Source organism: Salmo trutta, chromosome 13 (assembly GCF_901001165.1).
Source record: "Salmo trutta chromosome 13, fSalTru1.1, whole genome shotgun sequence".
NCBI lineage: Eukaryota > Metazoa > Chordata > Actinopteri > Salmoniformes > Salmonidae > Salmo > Salmo trutta.
In genome coordinates, this window is record NC_042969.1 from 7,549,166 (window position 1) to 7,571,189 (window position 22,024).

Genomic DNA, 22,024 nt, shown 5'->3' on the forward strand with positions numbered 1-22,024 from the left:
ATGAAAGGTCCCCAGGAACACAGTGGCCTCCATCATTCTTAAATGGAAGAAGTTTGGAACAACCAAGACTTGTCCTAGAGCTGGCCGCCAGGCCAAACTGAGCAATCGGGGGAGAAAGGCCTTGGACAGGGAGGTGACTAAGAACCCGATTGTCACTCTGACAGAGTTCCTCTGTGGAGATAGGACAACCTTCCAGAAGGACAAACATCTCTGCAGCACTCCACAAATCTGGCCTTTATGGTAGAGTGGCCAGACAGATGCCACTCCTCAGTAAAAGGCACAGGACAGCCCGTTTGAAGTTTTCTAAAAGGCACCTAAAGGACTCTCAGACCATGAGAAACAAGATTCTCTGGTCTGATGAAACCAAGATTGAACTCTTTGGCCTGAATGCCAAGCGTCACGTCTGGAGTAAACCAGGCACCAGTCATCACCTGGCCAATACCATCCTTATGGTGAAGCATGGTAGTGGCAGCATCATGCTGTGGCGATGTTTTTCAGCAGAAGGGCTTGGGAGACTAGTCAGGTTCGAGGGAAGTACAGAGAGATTTTTGATGAAAACATGCTCCAGAGCACTCATGACCTCAGACTGAGGTGAATGTTCACCTTACAACAGGACAACGACCCTAAGCAATGCAGGAGTGGCTTCGGGACAAGTCTATGAATGTCCTTGAGTGGCCCAGCCAGAGCCTGGACTTGAACCCGATCTAACCTCTCTGGGGAGACCTGAAAACAGCTGTGCAGCGACTCTCCCCATCCAACCTTACAGAGCTTGAGAGAATCTGCAGAGAAGAATGGGAGAAACTCCCCAAATACAGGTGTGCCAAGCTTGTAGCATCATACACAAAAATACTAAATAAAGTCTGAATACTTATGTAAATGTGATATTTCAGTTTTAAAGTTTTAATACATTTTCAAAAATGTCTAAAAACCTGTTTTTTCTTTGTCATTATGAACTATTTTGTGTTTTATTGTTGAGGGGAAAAAAACGATATCATCCATTTTAGAATAAGCCTGTAACATAACAAAATGTGGAAAAAGTGAAGGGGTCTGAATACTGCAATGTAATGCTGACATTGAGTTCAGGTTAAGTATAAAGACAAACCAGATCACAATAGCTTTACTCAAAATAATTTAAATGGTGAACGTTTAATGTACTTAAGGAACAACTCAAATTGTGGTTGAGTTTTCCCTTTGCACGACAGGTACACTCTTTAATATTGAAGAGTACAGTAGGTGTCTTTCTCATATTATTCTTAATGAGGCTTAGTTAATGAACCATGATATCCTAATTAGCTATGCCTTTACATGTCTCAATATCAATTCCACTGTTGATCAATGGGGTAGAGACGAGCTGTTTCATGTACCTTGAGGCAAAAGTGGCAGACAAGCACTTTGTGGAAATCCCTAGGTTTAATCAGTGGGACTCTTCGGGCTGACAATGCAGACAAGACAAACAAACCCATAGGGTGATTGGTTAACAAATTGCCTGGAGAGTCCAAGGAGGCAACACAGCGATTGTGAATAACGTTTGGCACAGATGCTTAAATGTGACTGACAAAACCCATTCCTTAGTTGCCAACTAACAAAACCAACACAATGCCATTCTTTTGACGCTCAACAAGTGTATATATATATATATATATATATATATATACATATATATTATTAATCACACCTATTTTATCGTGCTGTTACCATTGGTACTGTATCTGTCTGGCATTTATCATTTACGTCGCTAAGATATGTCAAATACTGGAAGATGTGTATTTTATTCTACTTAGCCTTTTACTTTATGTTCGTGTTCTTATCTTTTATTATTTATTTTGTTGTTGCATTGTCGAGAAGGAACCTGAAAGTAAGCATTCTGTTGGACGGTGTATACCATGCGTATGCTTTACATACGACTAATACAACTTGAAACTTGTTCCTTTGAAGAAAGCCTTACAAGTTAAGCATAGTCTGCTTAAAGTAAAGCCACCGATTACAATTCCAAGAATATTGTACGTAGATAAGTAACCATTCATAGCTTTTTCTATGTACCTCTTATGTATAACGATAACATAAATAGGATGCCCTGGATATGAGCAGTTTGCAAAGCAACTTGAGTCCTAATGATGTTCGCGGAATTGCAAATGGGCTGTGTGCGTGCCGCTGCTCTTTAGAGGAATGTAGGTTTGGACCATGGAGAGTTGTGTTGGAAATGGCACCACCTGGATAATGAGATGCGGAGAGGCCCGTGCCGGTGTCTGAGCCAGAAGGCTTACCCGGGCTTATCTGCAAGCTGTCCCACATTAGGCGGACACTGTAGAGCGAGCACTGTAGTCCACACAGAGCACTCTTGGGTCTGGCTTCTGTCCTTTAAAAACTTGGACTCCAATGTCAAAACATGTCCTACGTCTAGCCATTTCACTTATGGGTTGTTATGTCTTCTTCAGGGAGCCCATCAATTAGATTTTAAGGAGTTTATGTTTGCATTTTGATTGCTTTGACATCCCATTCTAGCACATTGTAAAACATTGCTATTTATCATTGGTGCAATGTAACAGCACAGTTATAAAATAGAAATGACTGTCACAGTACATGATTGTAGTTCAACAGTAAAGAAAGGAGTGAGCATTAAAAACCTGCTAATGATTCAGTCTCTTGTATTATAATGGTTAGATAGCTGGTCTGTGATGTGAGTAGTTCCAGTTACATTTTCAACCACACTCTTTGATCGACTGGAGTCGGTAGTTGGGTGGGCCATTGGATTGTGTGCCATTGGCTGTGATTGAGTGTGCCAATGGATGTGTTTTCTAGGAAAGACAGGAGTGTAATGGTGATGATGCAGAGCTCAGTGGACCGGTTGAGGGTTCTTCATCCTTTAGCTTCATAGTTAGATGACTTATAGAGATCAAGGTCATGCTCCTTCCTGTTATCACGATCTACGTAAAACATGATCTAATGTCCTTATCTGTAACACTTTACATTAAGGTTCTCTTTTACCTGTGTAATTACTCTAGTAACAACATTATCTTAACTGTCACAACATGTTGTCACTAGAGTAATTACTGCATTACATGGTTATAAGAGCATCAGTCACGTGAGTCTTGTTGGATAAATGTTAGGAAAGCGTGAAGATTATGTGAGAAAAATAAATGCAGTAAACAAAAAAAGACATTTCTCACACTGGCACGATTCCCAGCAATTTAATTCCTGAGGTGATAATCATCAGTCATTATTTATGCTTGGCTTGTAAAAATAACACACACATGCTGTCATGCCTTGCCTAAGTACATGACAAACGGATTACGCCTGAACGTTACTTTAGCAATCAAGTGTAAAGACATAGCTTAGATACATGCCGATGCTCCACTTGAAATGTTCCAGGGACCTATTTCTTTTGTTTCTAATTGTTGTGCATATTGTTTTATTCAGCTTTCGCGTCCAGGGTAATATTCTGTGTGTATGTGCACGGAGTGATAAGGGAATTGTTGGAAATTTGTTTAGGCTGCTAATTGTAAAAATCCACGGTTTGCTAAATCTCGTGGATTGTCCTTGCCTTGATTCAGAGCACTGGTCTGTTACTGCTGCTATTTTCGTCTCCCTCTTCAATCTCTCTTGACAGTTGGCCAACATCAACTCCTGACCTGATCCACTACAAGGAGTTTGCAGAAGAGAGATGAAAAAGACCAAAGCTCCATGGAGTCAGTTAATAATGAAAAAAAAGGTTAGTCAGAGGCTTGCACTTTCTCGTTCCTCATTCCTTCATTAATGTTCATGTTGTTTCTTTACTCACTCTCTATTTAGCTTCCCATATTTATCAGACCATTATTTGTATCCCTAAGGGATCCTAAGAAGTGCAGGCGGCGAACCTTTTCTATCTGACATGACTGTGAATGCCAAAGAGGTAATTGTCAGACGACAGAGACGGGAGTGAGAGCAAGAGGGAGGAGAGAGAGAGAGATGAAGGGAGCAAAAACAAGGGGGTGGGAGTTGCAGGGAGGGGAGTGTGTGTGAGAGAGAGAGAGAGAGAGAGAGAGAGCAGCATTCATTCTTCCACTTCTCAGCGGACAGCGTTCTACAGAGGAGAGCTACAAAACAAGTCAAATTGGAAGGGGAAAAATAGAGAATATTATAAAAGAAGAGTTCGCTATCCACTTCTACCTCCTATTGGGTGGTGAGAGGTGTCTGAAAGTTTGCACTCTGGGGGACCCCTCCCCCCAATGCTGGGCTGAACAGAGGACAGCTCCCATCTTCGAGGTGTGGAGAGCACAGACTACCTCTAGTCATTTGCAGGGAAGCCAGTGCGCACGAGGAGTGTTCTCCCTCTGTGGATCTCACAATTAATCGCTGCCCTCCTGTCTGCAACAAAAGAGGAGAAGATCCAATCAGCGTTTGGGTTTAATAAGGTGGAATACCAAGGGACGCAACAGAAAAGATACAGCACAACCAGGGAAATAAAGGAAGTAGAGCACACAGCAGTGAAAGACATCATTTAGAGGTAAAAAATAAACGCTTTACGGTATTTTGAATTCAAAGGCTCCTGTTCCAGGTGAACTTGAGCATCATTTTATTTTTTGGAGCTCTCAGCTTCAGTCAGCTAATCTTGTGGACTATTGGATCCTGGATAGCATTTCAAGGTAAGGACCTATCTTCAACTCTCCCTGTGTATCAGCCAACCAGCTACTGTACTCCTCCTGTGTTAGGTAACTGCAATACTCAGCAGCAGAAGAGAAAAGGGAGAAGAATCAGATGGAAAGGTATGTGTGTTTGAGTCATCACCGGGCTGTTAATGACACTAATAAGATGTGAAAAGTTTCTGTGATTTCTCTTCCTCATACCTTATCCCTATGCATGATTGATATGATGCCAGTGTAGAAAGCCATTTATCTTTGGGGACTCGGTCTCTGCATCGTGGCTTCCAGCAGGAAGCCTGGGCGGAAGGTCATAATTACCACTGGTGTTTGTCTTCGTCTTTGTAAGGGACATATCTATGGGCCATGGGATTACTTTTGTATTTTAACCACCACCACCCACCACCGAGTCACAGCTGCACAGCCACTCTGCATATGAAGGGCTGTTTTCCCCTTTATCGCAGCAGACAGCAAACAGATTGTTTTTGTCGTTTCGAATGCTGCCCGAATGTCTTAAATGCCCCACATCGTACTTCTGCCATCAGTTCCTTGCGAGTTTTTCAAGAAAAATCTTGTAATGCAATGCATCGTTCGTGTCCCACGGTCATGCCCATCTTTGTTCCTGCTAAGCTGAAAATGTGATGAAACACGTAGATAAGCATGTGTTTTCTCTCCTCAAGGTCCTTGTTGAATGTAAATTAGAAGAAAATGATTGGTAGGATGATTGAGGGATATAAAAGAGGGGGTTATAAATATAATGCAGCACCGTTAGAGTGAATCTACAGCACCTCCCTAGCGATATATCTTTTGTAGGAACATGCTGAAATATTTATGATTGCATGTACATCCTGTCTGCCCTGAAATATTGAAAATAATTGAATAATAAATAGCCTGTACCTGTCAAAGCCTGCCCCTGCTGGGGAGGATTATTATGATGCTACCTCGTGTAGCATGCAAACCAGTGACCACTAAATGCTTTTGCCTCTAGAGACACCAACAGGGGGCTAGAGGGGGTGTACCAGGCAGGAGAGGGGGGCTGGAAGTTGAAGACAGTTCCCGAGGTACAGTTGCTAAATGTCCACCAATAGGACTGGCTATTTCTTATGTGTAATATAATGCTGGTCAAGCGATATTGTAAATAACAATGTGTTCTTAACTGACTTGCCTAGTTAAATAAAGGTTAAATAAAACAAAAGAAAACAATATTTCAAATATAGGATTTTGCCCATCAATGTGAGAAAGCTCTGGAATTGGAATTAACGTGTGTTTTCACATGTTACCTCATGAAAGAGACTGTTGGCTTTTCATCTTTTTGTTTGCACAGTCCAGGTATATGTGTAATCTAATGAGCAGTATGGCAGACGTGTGTGTGTGTGTGTGTGTGTGTGTTGAATGTGTGGGTGTATGTGTGTCCAGAGCTGTGCGCTTCATCCGCTTTGATGTTTTATTGAGTGTTAACTATGTCAGCACTGACGCACAGACTATGATCCGGGGTTACATGGGTAAAGGAAGATCTGAATTGGATCTCATTAAACCTTGTACTGCTTTTCACTGTCAATAAGCAATGGCGATTTTGCTTTCACAGCTTTTTGAATCTGCTAAATGATTTAGATTTTGTGTGTGTGTGTGTGTGTGTGTGTGTGTGTGTGTGTGTGTGTGTGTGTGTGTGTGTGTGTGTGTGTGTGTGTGTGTGTGTGTGTGTGTGTGTGTGTGTGTGTGCTTGTGTGTGTTTATGTTTGTGTGCGTATGCTTGTTTGCGTGTGTGTCTCCAACTCCTGTAAAGGAAAAAGGTGCGGTCTGTTTTTTTCTGTCTGATGCTGGCAAATGAGTCAAAGACTTGGTCTTCCATTTCAGTAGAATAATGCATCCACTGAATCATATAGTATGGATGGAGCATAGAGGGAGTTATAATTTTTTCCCAGTTATTATTCAGAATTGTAGAAGACACATTAGCAAGGGGTAGAAATGAGAGAAGAAAACAACTTTGATGCCAAAAATGCTGTGCTTTTGATTTATTACATACAGGTACGGTTTGAATCAGTATAAATGCTCATCACTAAGCAGCTGAAATATGACATAAGTGCTTCCAGCTATAATAAATAATTTTCAATAATTTCTGCGTTTTGGAATCACATAGATGAAATATTGTGAATTATGCCTTATAGTTTAATCAGGAATTTGTTAAGACTTGTTTATAGCCAATATTACTTATTACAATTTAACCAGAACGTGTTTGCAGAAAGAATAGGGGGATTGTTTTCAATGAAAACACAATGTTTTGTTGTTTCTCTGTAATACTAGCCACTTTTAGCTAGCCAGCTAGATAGGTTCCCAATCTCCCAACCTCATAACTAGCTACCAAGCCATTTCAGGCTATCAATCCAGTTAGTGTAGCTTGTCTAACTACCTTAGCTGGCATGCCTGCTGACAAGGTTGCTAGACTTTAGGAAAGCAAGCAATTACTAAATGTAATTGATTTTTAGCCGAGATGCAGACAAGCATACAGTATTTAGGGTTATGATACTATATTGTATACCAGTGTGGCAGTTGTACTAAACTCCAATTAAATTAGAATGTGCAGATGGGTCACGCAAAAACAGTGCACTTCAGAGTTCTACAGAACTAAATGTGACTAGTGAGAGGGATACATTTACAGGCACGACAGTGAAGGCTAATAGCAACCACTCTGCATCAGTGAGAAAAAAGCCAGGGATTACTTCAGGGAAGGAAGACTTCCGGTAATACAGCACATGTGTAAGATGTACTTGGAAGGATTGGACAATCATGGTTAGAGTAGCAACAGAGGAACTGGAACGATTGCACTTAAGTTATATTACCTGGGTTGCTATGTATTTATAAACTTCTCATACATCAAGAGGACTTGTCAGACCTTCAGTGATGAATAAGAAGGCCCACTTTCGCTCTAGAGATTCAGTCATATTTCAATGTTTGCTAGCCATTAGAAGGTAACTATATGCATTGATTTAGACTAGGAAATTCTACCAGAGCATCCTCTATGCATTCTTCTGAGATTCGCAGGCGTCTCAGCGTTTATGTGGACATTAAAATATATTCTTTCTGTCCCGGGCAATTAACTGTAGTGTTCTTAAATGCCCGCATCCTAAAATGTCAATACTTCAGGCCTCCTGCCCAACTGTCTGAAAGCACTCTGTAGAACATTACTGTAATATAACAGAGTTGTTATTATCCAAACTGTAGAAGCAAAAATTCTGCCATTATAGGAGGTTAACTTGTCTGTCAGAAGTAGCGTGGTTGAGCTGTGTGAAAGGGAATACGTGGCCCGAGCACAGTGGCATATTTTTAGACAGTCCATTAAGGAATAGGAAAATCAATGCTCTCTGTTCTGTCAACATTGGGTTTCAGGTTTTTTTGACACAATGACCTTTGTCGGGTACAGTGAGGAGCCTGAATGGCATTGTCATACTGTGGCTTGGCGACAGAAATACGCAGGTCATTATGAAAAGAGACACATGCAGTGTCTTGTTGGCATGTCTAGCGCCAACATGAATGACTGTCTTCCATCTGTTTTCAGAAATTAATTTAATTTGGGCTTGAATACGCTTTCTCCTCCACTGTTTCTTGCAAAACGGATCCCTTGGGTGTATATTCAATATCTGACAGGCTGATAGATGCACCGCTGATAAATCCATTTCAGGCTAATTATAAATACATTTCAGGCTTTACTTAGCCACATGCTTACACAAATCGGGCCACTAAGCACATGCTGGCTTTTTACATAGTGTACATGTTTATTCCAGTGTTCAGATGCCCCACATCTGTACCGTATAGACAGCCAGCTTTCTAAAAGACATTTGTAAGAGGACCTTGTGTTGACTGGAGATCAAGTCTAATGGATACCAAGCTACAGTATGTAGATGATATTTTCTCCAATGATCATTTATAAATACTCATTGACTCCTATCAAAGTGCTTAGCCAAACATTGGTTTGTGAAATGGAGCACCACTAGTTCTCTAAAATGTGGTTCGCTTGTAGCAGCAGTGCTACCAAAGGCAGTGATGGTTTCACAGTTCACCCACCGAAAATCATAAACAAAAGGAAACTTGTTTTCTATTAAGTGCATGAAACCAGGGCAGTGTCCTTGCTGCATGAGCACACCGTGGCCAGCAAGGGCATGGCGTGGCAGAATACTCTGTCCCCCGCTCCAGTGGTGGATGGGAGAGAGTGACCATTGGTGGCAGTGCAAATCCCTCTGGGAAGAGCACACAAGGAGAGGCTGGGGCTTGAGGACAGATCGTGGACAACTCCTGTTGACAGTGACCCTGTCAACAGGAGGCATTAGTAAGGGTCAGATGGGTTACGTGTCGGGAGCGGGGGTGAGAGGACGTACACTGTCAGCGTTTTGTAATTTTATCAGTAACTTACTGTATTACTCAACAGTATGACACTGTAGAAACTGAATGCAGTAGTTTATCATAGAATACACAGTAAAATAACATACATTTATTTTACAGCACACTGTAACACCTTTCTGTATTTTAAACAGTAAAACACTATAGAATGCAGTGGTAGTCTACAGTAATCTCAGGTAATGATTGCGCTCTTCGTAGCCGATGTGAGTAAAACCATTAAAAAGGCTGACATTCACAAGGCATGCGTTGACAGGCTGCCCTCAGGTGGTGAGGGTAGGCAACAACACATCCGCCACGCTGACCATCAATACAGGGGCCCCTCAGGGGTGTGCGCTCAGTCCCCTCCTGTACTCCCTGTTCACCCACGATTTCATGCACCATCATTAAGTTTGCAGACAACACAACAGTGGTAGGCCTGATCACAGATGACGATGAGACAGCCTATAAGGAGAAGGTTAGAGACCTGGCAGTGTGGTGCCAGGACAACAACCTCTCCCTCATCGACAAAAAAGCTTATTATGGACTACAGGAAACGGAGGGCCGAACATGCCCACATTCACAACGACGGGCCTGTAGTGGAGCGGGTCGAGAGCTTTAAGTTCCTTCTATTATGGGCCAAACAAACCAACACAATCGTGAAGAGAGCACAACAACACCTCTTAACCTTCAGGAGACTGAAAAGATTTGGCATGCGACATAAGAAGTTAAACATCTGCACCATTGAGAGAATCTTGACTGGCTGCATCACAACTTGGTATCTAACGCAAATTTGGTACCAAAAGGCACCTGAAAAGCTTCTACTCCAAATCCATAAGTCTGCTGAACAGTTAATCAAATGGCTACACGGACAATTTAAATTGACCCCCTTTATTATTTATTCATCTTAATTGTTTTGCACTGCATGTTGATGTCACACACACACACACACACATACACATAGACACACATTCACATACGCTGCTGCTACTCTGTTTATTAAATATCGTGATTGCCTAGTCACTTTAACCCCTACCCACATGTACATACTGTATTACCACAACTACCTCGTACCCCTGCACATTGACTAGGTACTGGTACTCCTTGTACAGTTGAAGTCGGACGTTTACATATGCCTTAGCATAATGCATGTAAACTCAGTTTTTCACAATTCCTGACATTTAATCCCAGTACAAATTCCCTGTCTTAGGTCAGTTAGGATCACCACTTTATTTTAAGAATGTGAAATGTCGGAATAATAGTAGAGAGAATGATTTATTTCAGCTTATATTTCTTCCATCACATCCCCAGTGGGTCAGAAGTTTACATACACTCAATTAGAATTTGCCTTTAAATTGTGTAACTTGGGTTAAATGTTTTGGGTAGCCTTCCACAAGCTTCACCTAATAAGTTCGGTGAATTTTGGCCCATTCCTCCAGACAGAGCTGGTGTAAATGAGTCAGGTTTGTGGGCCTCCTTGCTCGCACACGCTTTTTCAGTTCTGCCCACACTTTTTCAATGGGATTGAGGTCAGGGCTTTGTGATGGCCACTCCAATACCTTGACTTTGTTGTCCTTAAGCCATTTTGCCACAACTTTGGAAGTCTTGAGATGTTGCTTCAATATATCCACATAATTTTCCTTCTCATGATACCATCTATTTTGTGAAGTGCACCAGTCCCTCCTGCAGCAAAGCACCCCCACAACATGATGCTGCCACCCTCGAGCTTCACGGTTGGGATGGTGTTCTTCGGCTTGCAAGCCTCCCCCTTTTTCCTCCAAACATAATGATGGTCATTATGGCCAAACAGTTCTATTTTTGTTTCATCACTCCAGAGGACATTTCTCCAAAAAGTACGATCTTTGTCCCCATGTGCAATTGCAAACCGTAGTCTGGCTTTTTTATGGAGGTTTTGGAGCAGTGGCTTCTTCCTTGCTGAGCGGCCTTTCTGGTTTTGTCGATATAGGACTCGTTTTACTGTGGATATAGATACTTTTGTACCTGTTTCCTCCAGCATCTTCACAAGGTTCTTTGCAGTTGTACTGGGATTGATTTGCACTTTTTGCAGCAAAGTACATTCACCTCTAGGAGACAGAATGCGTCTCCTTCCTGAGCGGTCTGACGGCTCCGTGGTCCCATGGTGTTTATACTTGTGTACTATTGTTTGTAGAGATGTACGTGGTACCTTCAGGTGTTTGGAAATTGCTCCCAAGGATGAACCAGACTTGTGGAGGTTTACAATTTTTTACTGAGGTCTTGGCTAATTTCTTTTGATTTTCCCATGATGTCAAGCAAGGAGGCACTGAGTTTGAAGGTAGGCCTTGAAATACATCCACAGGTACACCTCCAATTGAATCAAATGATGTCAATTAGCCTATCAGAAGCTTCTAAAGCCATGACATAATTTTCTGGAATTTTCCAAGCTATTTAAAGGCACAGTCAACTTAGTGTATGTAAACGTCTGATCCACTGGCATTGTGATGCAGTGAATTATAAGTGAAATAATCTTACTAAACAATTGTTGGAAAAATTACTTGTGTCATGCACAAAGTAACTGTCCTAACCGACTTGCTAAAACTATAGTTTGTTAACAAGACATTTGTGGAGTGGTTGAAAAACAAGTTTTAATCACTCCAACCTAAGTGTATGTCAACTTCCAATTTCAACTGTATATAGCCTTGTTATTGTTTTTATTGTGTTACTATTTCCTTTTTTATTAAGACAATATTTGTCTTACTTTTTAAGTCTGCATGGGAATGGGCTTAAGTAAGCATTTCACTGTAAAGTCTACACCTGTTGTATTCGGCGCATGTGACTAATAAAATTTGATTTGAAAATACTGTAAATGTGTTTTACAGTGTTAGTTATGGTGCAATGTGGGAAATGTTATGGGCTGAGAAAGAGGCTCTGGCTTATTAACATATTTTAAGGCACGCCTTGTAAGTAGCTATATTTGTTACGCCCGTGAGTGAGAATACTGTACCCCCAACAGAATACAGTAATATACCGTATTAAAGGAATTCTACAAATCTTGTGGTGAAACTCTACAGTAACTTACTGGCAAATTGCTGCCAGTAATTTACTGTAATTCAGAATACAGTTCCCATAGCACATTTTTTGGAGTGCTAAAAACATTTGAACACAAGTGGGTGCATGGTATTGTTGTTTCTCACTCGTTAACATATTTTAAGATATGATTTGTTAGAGGCTTTATTTGTTGCACACATTAGTGAGAGTACTTTACCAATTTAAATAATATCTGATAGTGGTTCCCTAGCAATTTAATTAATATAGGGGACAGATGAGTGTCTCAAACCTTTAATGTTGAGTGACAAGCCATGTCCTTTTGATCTGTTTTGCCTTGTAGTCATTAATATACTGTAATATGCAAATGCAAATAGCCAACCTGCTTGCTCTAATCCCTTTTAATTACATTAAAATAATGTAGAAATAATATTGTTAATGTTTAGCAGTCACTTTTACTGTATTGTTTTTAATTGCTCTAGCATCAAGTTACCCCGAATATCTCAATATTGTATTGGCACTATTACATTTTTTACATTTTACATAATTTAGCAGAAGCTTGAGCGACTTCCAGTAGTGAGTGCATACATTTTCATACTCCTCCCCCTTGGGATTCAAACCCACAACCCTGTCCTTGCAAGCACCATGCTCTACCAACTGAGGTACATGGGACTGAGCTACATTATCCAGAGATAGTCAGACATACAGTACCAGTCAAAAGTTTGGACACACCTATTCCAGGGTTTTCTTTATTATTACTATTTTCTACATTGTAGAAAAGTAATGAAGACATCAAAACTATTAAATAAAACATATGGAATCATGTAGTAACCAAAAAAATGTTAGACAAATCAAAATATATTTTATATTTCAGATTCTTCAAAGTAGCCACCCTTTGCATTGATGACAGCTTTGCACACTCTTTGTAACGGTTGTCGTCGGGAATGGAGGACCAAAACGCAGCAGGAATGTGGATGCTCGTCTTGTATTTATTTTAAATCAAGAGAACACCAAAATAACAAACAAAGAACGCACGAACAACAAAACAGTCTTGTCACGCTCACACATGCAAAACAAGAAACAATCTCCCACAACACTACACCAAACAATTACCCATATATAGGACTCTCAATCAGAGGCAACGAGAAACACCTGCCTCCAATTGAGAGTCCAGCACCCAAACCTAAACTAGACAGAATGCAGAAATACAACCTAGAACATACTAACCTAGAACATACACCCAAAACCCAGGAACACATAAATCAAACACCCCTCTACAACACACACAAAACCCCCACCATATAAAACAAACATCCCTCTGCCACGTCCTGACCTGTCACGGTTGTTGTCGGTGAATGAGGACCAAAATGCAGCAGGTACGTGTATACTCATTTTTAGATTTATTACCTTTCAAACGGACACTCCAAAACAACAAAACACGCAAACGAACGAACTACTAAACAGTCTGGCAAAGCCTAGGGCTGAACACAGAACAATCACCCACAAAACACAAACACAAACACACCCTCATATATGAGACTCTCAATCAAAGGCAGATAGAAAACACCTGCCTTCAACTGAGAGTCCCAACACCAATTCACCAGACATAGAAACAGACATACTAGACTCCACATAGAAATACCTAAACATAAACCAACACCCGGAATTACTAAAACAAACACCCTTAAACCAAACACACCACCCTGAACCACATAAAACAAATACCCTCTGTCACGCCCTGACCAAACTACAAACAATTAACCTTATATACTGGCCAGGACGTGACAGTACCCCCCCCTTAAAGGTGCTACCCCAGAAGCACCTTAAAAACAAAAACAAAACAAAAAATACCCCCAAACAATACCTAAAAGAAAAATTCCCCCTTACTAAAGGGAGGGAAGGGAGGGTGGCTGCCGTCAACGACGGCACTGTGCTACACCCCCCCTCCCCAATCCACCTATATTGGAGGCGGCTCAGGTTCTGGCCGTTCCAGGCAGTCTGGCAGTTCGGGGCAGTCTGGGCAGTCTGTCGGCTCGGGGCGGTCTGGGCAGTCTGTCGGCTCGGGGCGGTCTGGGCAGTCTGTCGGCTCGGGGCGGTCTGGGCAGTCTGTCGGCTCGGGGCGGTCTGGGCAGTCTGTCGGCTCGGGGCGATCTGGGCAGTCTGCCGGCTCGGGGCGATCTGGGCAGTCTGCCGGCTCGGGGCGGTCTGGGCAGTCTGTCTTCTCGGGGCGGTCAGGGCAGACTGGCCACTCCGGCAGTTCAGGGCAGACTGGCCACTCCGGCAGTTCAGGGCAGACTGGCCACTCCGGCAGTTCAGGGCAGACTGGCCACTCCGGCAGTTCAGGGCAGACTGGCCACTCCGGCAGTTCAGGGCAGACTGGCCACTCCGGCAGTTCAGGGCAGACTGGCCACTCCGGCAGTTCAGGGCAGACTGGCCACTCCGGCAGTTCAGGGCAGACTGGCCACTCCGGCAGTTCAGGGCAGTCTGGCCACTCCGGCAGTTCAGGGCAGTCTGGCCACTCCGGCAGTTCAGGGCAGTCTGGCCACTCCGGCAGTTCAGGGCAGTCTGGCCACTCCGGCAGTTCAGGGCAGTCTGGCCACTCCGGCAGTTCAGGGCAGTCTGGACCACTCCGGCAGTTCAGCGCAGTCTGACCACTCCGACGACTGTGACTGACGGCAGCTCCGACGACTGTTGACTGACGGGCAGCTCCGACGACTGTTGACTGACGGGCAGCTCCGACGACTGTTGACTGACGGGCAGCTCCGACGACTGTTGACTGACGGGCAGCTCCGACGACTGTTGACTGACGGGCAGCTCCGACGACTGTTGACTGACGGGCAGCTCCGACGACTGTTGACTGGCGAGGCTGGGTTTACGCACTTGCCGTTTAGTGCGGGGAGCGGGAACAGGACCAGTCGGACTGGGTGGACGCACTTCCGGGTCCGCACGAGAGACAGGAGCTGGAAACCCAGGGCTATGGAGGCGCACAGCCGGTCTAGATCTTACCTCCTGCACAACCCGCCTTGGCTCGATGGAACTAGTAGCCCTGCACGAGCGGAGTGCTCGTACAGGGCAGACTGGGCTGTGCAGGGGCTTGATGGTAGCCGTGCGTAGAGCGGGAGTTGGGTAGCCTGGTCCTCGGAGGCGTACCGGCGACCAGATGCGCTGCGCAGGCATCCTCCTACCAGGCTGGATGCCCGCTCTAGCACGGCACCTGCGAGGGGCTGGAATAACTCGCACCGGACTGTGCGTGCGTATGGGTGAGATAGTGCGCTCCTCAACGAAACATAACGCTCTCCACCCCATACGCTCCTCCATATATCCACGGGTAGCTGGCTTCCGGCTCTTCTTACGCCTAGCCAAACTACCCGTGTGCCCCCCCCCAAAATTTTCTTGGGGGTGCCTCTCGTGCATCTCCTTCAGCGCGTCCACTCTGGCCTCGTACCACCGCCTCTCTGCCTTGGCTGCTTCTATTTCCCACTGCGGGCGGCGATACTCCCCAGCCTGATGCCCAGGTCCGGCCCCGTTCAGAACTTCCTCCCAAGTCCACTTCTCCCGCCAGTCCAACTCGAACGCCGTCTGCTCCTTCCTCTGCTGCTTGGTCCTTTTGAGGTGGGTGATTCTGTCACGGTTGTCGTCGGTGAATGAGGACCAAAATGCAGCAGGTACGTGTATACTCATTTTTAGATTTATTACCTTTCAAACGGACACTCCAAAACAACAAAACACGCAAACGAACGAACAACTAAACAGTCTGGCAAAGCCTAGGGCTGAACACAGAACAATCACCCACAAAACACAAACACAAACACACCCTCATATATGAGACTCTCAATCAAAGGCAGATAGAAAACACCTGCCTTCAACTGAGAGTCCCAACACCAATTCACCAGACATAGAAACAGACATACTAGACTCCACATAGAAATACCTAAACATAAACCAACACCCGGAATTACTAAAACAAACACCCTTAAACCAAACACACCACCCTGAACCACATAAAACAAATACCCTCTGTCACGCCCTGACCAAACTACAAACAATTAACCTTATATACTGGCCAGGACGTGACATGACCAAAATACTAAACAACTACTCCCTCTGCTGGTCAGGACGTGACACTCTTGGAATTCTCTCAACCAGCTTCATGAGGTAGTCACCTGGAAAGCATTTCAATTAACAGGTGTGACTTAACAGGTGTGAATTATTTTGTGGAATTTATTTCCTTCTTAATGCGTTTGAGCCAATCAGTTGCGACAAGGTAGATCATGTCCATATTATGGCAAGAACAGCTCAAGTAAACAAAGAGAAACGACAGTCTATCATTACTTTAAATGAAGTTCAGTCAATCTGGAAAAATTCAAAGGACTTTGGAAGTTTTTTCAACGCAGTCGCAAAAACCATGAAGCGCTATAATGAAACTGTCATGATGACCGCCACAGGAAAGGAAGACCCAGAGTTACCTCTGCTGCAGAGGATACGTTTCTGAGTTACCATCTCAGAAATTGCAGCCCAAATAAATGTTTCACAGAGTTCAAGTAACAGACACATCTCAACATCAACTGTTCAGAGGAGACTGCATGAATCAGGCCTTCATGGTTGAATTTCTGCAAATAACCACTACTAAGGTCACCAATAAGAGGAAGAGACTTGCTTGGGCCAAGAAACATAAGCAATGGACATTAGACCGGTGGAAATCTGTCCTTTGGTCTGATGTCTCCAAATTTGAGATTTTTGGTTCTAACCACCGTGGCTTTGTGTGATGCAGAGTAGGTGAACGGATGATCCCATCATGTGTAGTTCCCACCGTGAAGCATGGCGGAGGAGGTGTGATGGTGTGGGGGTGCTTTGCTGGTGACACTGTCTGTGATCTATTTAGAATTCAAGGCACACTTAACCAGCATGGCTACCAAAGCATTCTGCAGCGATACACCATCCCATCTGATTTGTGTTTAGTGAGTCTATCATTTGTTTTTAAACAGGACAACAACCCAACACTCCTCCAGGCTGTGTATGGGCTATTTAACTACGAAGGAGAGTGATGGAGTGCTGCATCAGGTGACCTGGCCTCCACAATCACAATCACCAAACCTCAACCCAATTGAGATGGTTTGGGATGAGTTGGACCACAGAGTGAAGGAAAAGCAGCCAACAAGTGTTCAGCATATGTGGGAACTCCTTCAAGACTGTTGGGAAAGCATTCCAGGTGAAGCTGGTTGAGAGAATGCCAAGAGTGTGCAAAGCTGTCATCGTTGCAAAGGGTGTCTACTTCCGCTAAATGTCCAAAATGTATATTAAAAAATTTAAGCTTTCAAAGAACACTGGGTTATATGTTGCTGCATTGGGTAGTTCTAGTAATATACTTAACAATAAGTCACAAGGGGGTGTGGTATTTGGCCAATATACCATGGCTTACTGGCTTTACATTGGCTACAAACATAGCAAGCTAGCTGTTTTAGCTTCCTACATCTCCATGTGAAATAATCAAATGTATTACCCCAGTTTGATATGCTGCTTGAGAATTCATTCAGCTTATTAAAATAGAACATCATGTTTTGGTCATGGAGAAAAAGTCACATAGCTAGCTAGTTGGCTACAGCAGGTTATACCATTTCGCAATAGCCTGTAATGACTAGTTATTACTTTCTTGTTGTCTTGTCATTTGTGGTGAAAGCAAAATTAAGAGTCTATTGTCTTGTCTTCTCTTGCTAGCAAGTTGCCTAAACACTGCTATCCAACTACACTTTTAGCTTCCCACATCTGACAGCACATTTACTTAAGCTCTATTATGTTTTCAGAAGCAGAACACATAGTGTCTGTGTGAGTAACATCAAAGGTTATTATAACGGCTTTTGCAGCAGTTACTTAGGAGGTGACTGACTGGTGCAACAAATGTGTGATTTTATAATACATATGATATTCAATGTGCTTTTTTTGTTGTAGAATGCACTATCAAACATAGAGACATTGAAAGTCATGAGACCTTCAACTTATATAAAGGTTAATACATTTTAGCATCAAACATCCCAACATGGACACAACAACCCATTTCTACAGTCATAACATGGTTCTAATACTGGACTATCACTTCCTCATTTACTAATTAAATGTAATGAAATATGTATAAACTGTAATAACCTGCCTATATCGTTATTCCTTATAAGATTGATACGGGCACAAGTCTAATGGCAGGACCATCCATTTTGTGTTTAGCCTTCATCAGCCACTTTGATGTGGCCTTAAGACGACTTTGCCACCTACCCCCTCTTTCTCTCTGCCCTCGGTTTCCAGCAGCGAAGCCTGGTATTTAGAGTATTGAACGCTTTGCTCTTTAGACGGTTACAAAAGTGCTGTGTGTGTGGTATCAAGATGGGGAGCCAGTTGGATATTTAACTCCTTGCCGCATTTGTTGTCTTCGTAAGCAATGTGGTCCTGGTAAGCCATGTTGTCCTGGTAAGCCATGTTGTTCTGGTAAAGGATGTTGTCTTAGTTGGCACAGTGGATTAGAGTTGAGTGGCTGAGTATTAGCAAATGTCTAATCTTGACTTGTAAATTTGATTCTAGAATCCAATGTTTCTTTTTGTGTTAGTCCAAGAAAGGGTTTTCAAATTTTCATTGACATAATGTTCATTATTTTGACTATTCAGACACTTGTCCAATTATTGGACTTGGACAAATCAGAAAAAAACAACTCGAAAGAATAACAGACAATTTGATAGAAAAATACTGAGAATGAAATTTCAGATTTTTTATCGCCTTTGGATTGGGTTGGATGTCAGCAACACTATAGTATATCTTATATACCAGACAGATTCCCATAGCCATGACTGCCAGTGTATGAATAGTTTCTCAGCAGGGCATTGGATTTAGTCTTGTTAGTGTAGGTCACTGATCCTCAATTCCCTTCAGGGCTATACTGTCAGAGCAGTAGACCACGTCGTGGATGTTTGTATGTTTCAACAACGGGCATGCCTTGAAGACTCTTTATGTTGAGATTGTCACTTTCCCACCCAAGCGTCAGTGGCCAGTCTCCCTACGTCTTGGTTCATGAGATGCTGCTGGGTTAAGTCCCATTCAAGGGTTTCATCCACCATGTGGCAATTGCACCTTGTAGAGGAACATGCTTTCTTTCTGCGAGAGAGGGAAGAGGAGAGAGAGCCCATGGGTCTTTAAAGGGTTTTGCGATAAGATCCTGCCTCAAAGCTCTAGGGGGCATCAGGTTGTTGTATCGCTGGTTCATCATAGAGATTATGATTTGAATTCATGTAACACACACATCTACCCCCTCAAATACACAGATCCCCACCAATTATGACAACTTACCACACCTTCCTTTTATGGTGCAGAGATGAAAGGAGAGCACTTCCTTCAGGTCAGACTTAGGCTGTCCTAATATGGACACCGTAAATATATTACATTAATAAACATTTGCCCATAACTACAGTATGTTACGAAATCAGTATGTTTTGAAAGTAGTTTCCCATGCAGTTTTTTAATGAGTCAGCCACGGTAAATATTGAAGTGCTATAGTATTTGCATCTCACCTTACCACGACATTGACACTAAAGGCTTATTTTTGCCTTCAGTTACATTTCTTGATATGAAGCATTGCACTATCTTCTCCCCCCTCCAGTTTCAGTCTGTTGTGTGAACTGAGGGTGAATATGGAGAGGGAGTGCTGAGTCACTTGTCGTTTTAATCTCTCCCAGATTTTACATTTTTCCTGTCAATGGGATGAGGGAATCATTAGCCCCCGTGCTACTGTGATACTCCTGTACCGAGAAACACGCTTAACCGAGAAAAGCTCAACAACTCTCTGAGCCTATTCAGAATGATACTGGAGGTTTTGTTGTCAAATGGTAGCTCTCAAGAGGTTTTTGCATCGTTCAAAGAGATGGGTGTCTTGTCTGCAGGAAGTAATCCTGTGTCATAGTAGCAGCCTGGTGTTCACTGGTGGGTTATAGGGGGATGTTATGTGACAAGTCAGGTACAAGTCAAGAGTCTCACGATGAATGCTTGATCTGTGTGTGTGTGTGTGTGTGCGTGAGTGCATGCGGGTGTGTGTGTGTGGTTGGTCGGTCGGTGATTGGGGGGGTGCAGGGTTCTCGATGGACATATCCAATCCCTATTCTTGAACAATCGAAACAACCAACAGGCTTATGAGAATAAGATAAAACATATATACAGTACTGTATATGGTTTTGTGTACAACAAATATGTTGTCAAAGTACATAAATACACACACTACTGTGCTAAACGGGGATGGAACAGTATGCTGAATCAAATGAATGAACAGGCACCTCTTGAATGTTGACAAAGTTTAAACAATCATGTTTACAACACTGTGGAGGACCCAGAATGCACCTTCCCTCTAGTGGAATTGCATACACACAAGACACTAATGCAGCCCCTTTGTCAGAGGAGCCGTAAAAAAGCCACGGCATCTAGATAATGACCTTTACATCCTCATGTACAAGTGCCGTCGCTGTTGTCAACATGTGTAATTCCGACCCTTGGTTGCCAGCGTGGCTGTGAATTATAAATCAATGAGCTTGCATTACTGTAAAATTCCAGGGCCCCTGGGCTTTGCAGATGATCGAGTAATGGATGGCGGGGGAGCCTTTCTGTCCAGCTCTGGGTCCACTGGTCACATGCTGGCTCCCATACATACTGATTGAAGAATGGGGGGGTACATCACAGTGGCTCAGACAGTGAGCTCCATGGGGGGCTGGGAGGTTGGTGGAGTAGGGAGTTGTGGGGGGGTACATTTGATGTTTGATATTCATAGTAAATGTATACGCTTCTGTGTTTGTGGGACACATCCTATCCTGCGAATGTCCAGATATCGGTTTGGTATGGAAACAAAGCTGTAGTGTGTTATAAATCGACTTTGCATCAGATCTGTGGTCTTGAGGGACACTATAGGGTGATGGTCTGTCAGTTCCATCAGGGTTAGTTAGCACACACCCCTTAATCTCTTCTGTCTGGAGAACTTGAGTGAAACAGTGAAGACAGAGGAAGTGAGTAGGATATACTGAATGAGAACAGTGGCGTGTCATGTAGCTCAATTACTCAACAGGAGCTTGTCTGTGATTGTAAGGCTTAGGGAGAACTCTCCCGGAATTTCAATAGGGGATGCCATTGCCTCTGCTGAAAAACCAGCACGTGTATGTGCTCTGCAGTGAGTATGTTTAAAGCCTACTTGATCTTAAACATTTATTTGAATTAGCACTTGGGGTTGAATTTATAAGCTCTATGATTCTGCATTCTACATGTTATTGAATAGACGTCCAGCGTAGATTTAGTGAAAAGGGACATGTAAGGTTTATGCACTGTTATAGGAATGCATGCATTTTGATTCTACTGCATAGTATGCGTAATGGTTGCCTCTGTCTGTATGTAAGCCACAACACACACAGAATGCGATTCACCCCTCAACCTCAACCCACTCACGGCACATGCTAAGAGACAGTGATCGAAAAAGTTAATCTGTGCACAACCCATTTTCTGTGCCAACCCTTACGTCATCTTCAACAGTAGATGAGGAAATATCGCAGCCACCAACCACCATCTGTTTTTTTGAAAGATTTGCCAAGTTTTGGATGAGGAGAATGTAGCATTTGGCTAAAATTAGGGACCATGCCGTTGTGTTCTATTACAAAGGGAGCAGACATCTTGAAACTTGTTTGTGAAGATCTTATCTTGTGATATAATGAGCATCATACTGCATACAATTTACAAGTTCTTCCAACTATATGCCCAGGCCATTAATGTGCAAAGTGATGGCAGAGGCTTGGCTAGGTTGAGGTGCACATTATCTCACCAATTACTGCACCGTGCACGGTCAGAGATGAAAACCTCTACTACAGTGCTCCCTTGGTCATATAGTATGCTTTTAACTCTTGAGGCACCCACGTACTGGCTCCGGCTCTTCCGGTGGTGGTGGCAATCCGGCCCCATTAATGCCTGTGACTTGCTCCTTTCAGAAGTTACAAAAAGTACATCAATAATGT

General features: G+C 43.1%; 1 protein-coding gene across 2 annotated transcripts in view; it reads left to right on the forward strand.

The window, feature by feature from the left end:
• Positions 1 to 4,009: 4,009 nt before the first annotated feature.
• The window catches only part of LOC115205122 (leucine-rich repeat and immunoglobulin-like domain-containing nogo receptor-interacting protein 2), a 433,800-nt gene continuing 415,785 nt past the window's right edge, over positions 4,010 to 22,024 (forward strand). The window contains exon 1 of one of the 2 annotated variants that reach the window (XM_029770790.1): positions 4,010 to 4,622. The gene's annotated coding sequence lies outside the window, so the exon portion shown is untranslated. The remainder of the gene's footprint in view (positions 4,623 to 22,024) is intronic. The other variant, XM_029770791.1, reaches the window with a different exon arrangement.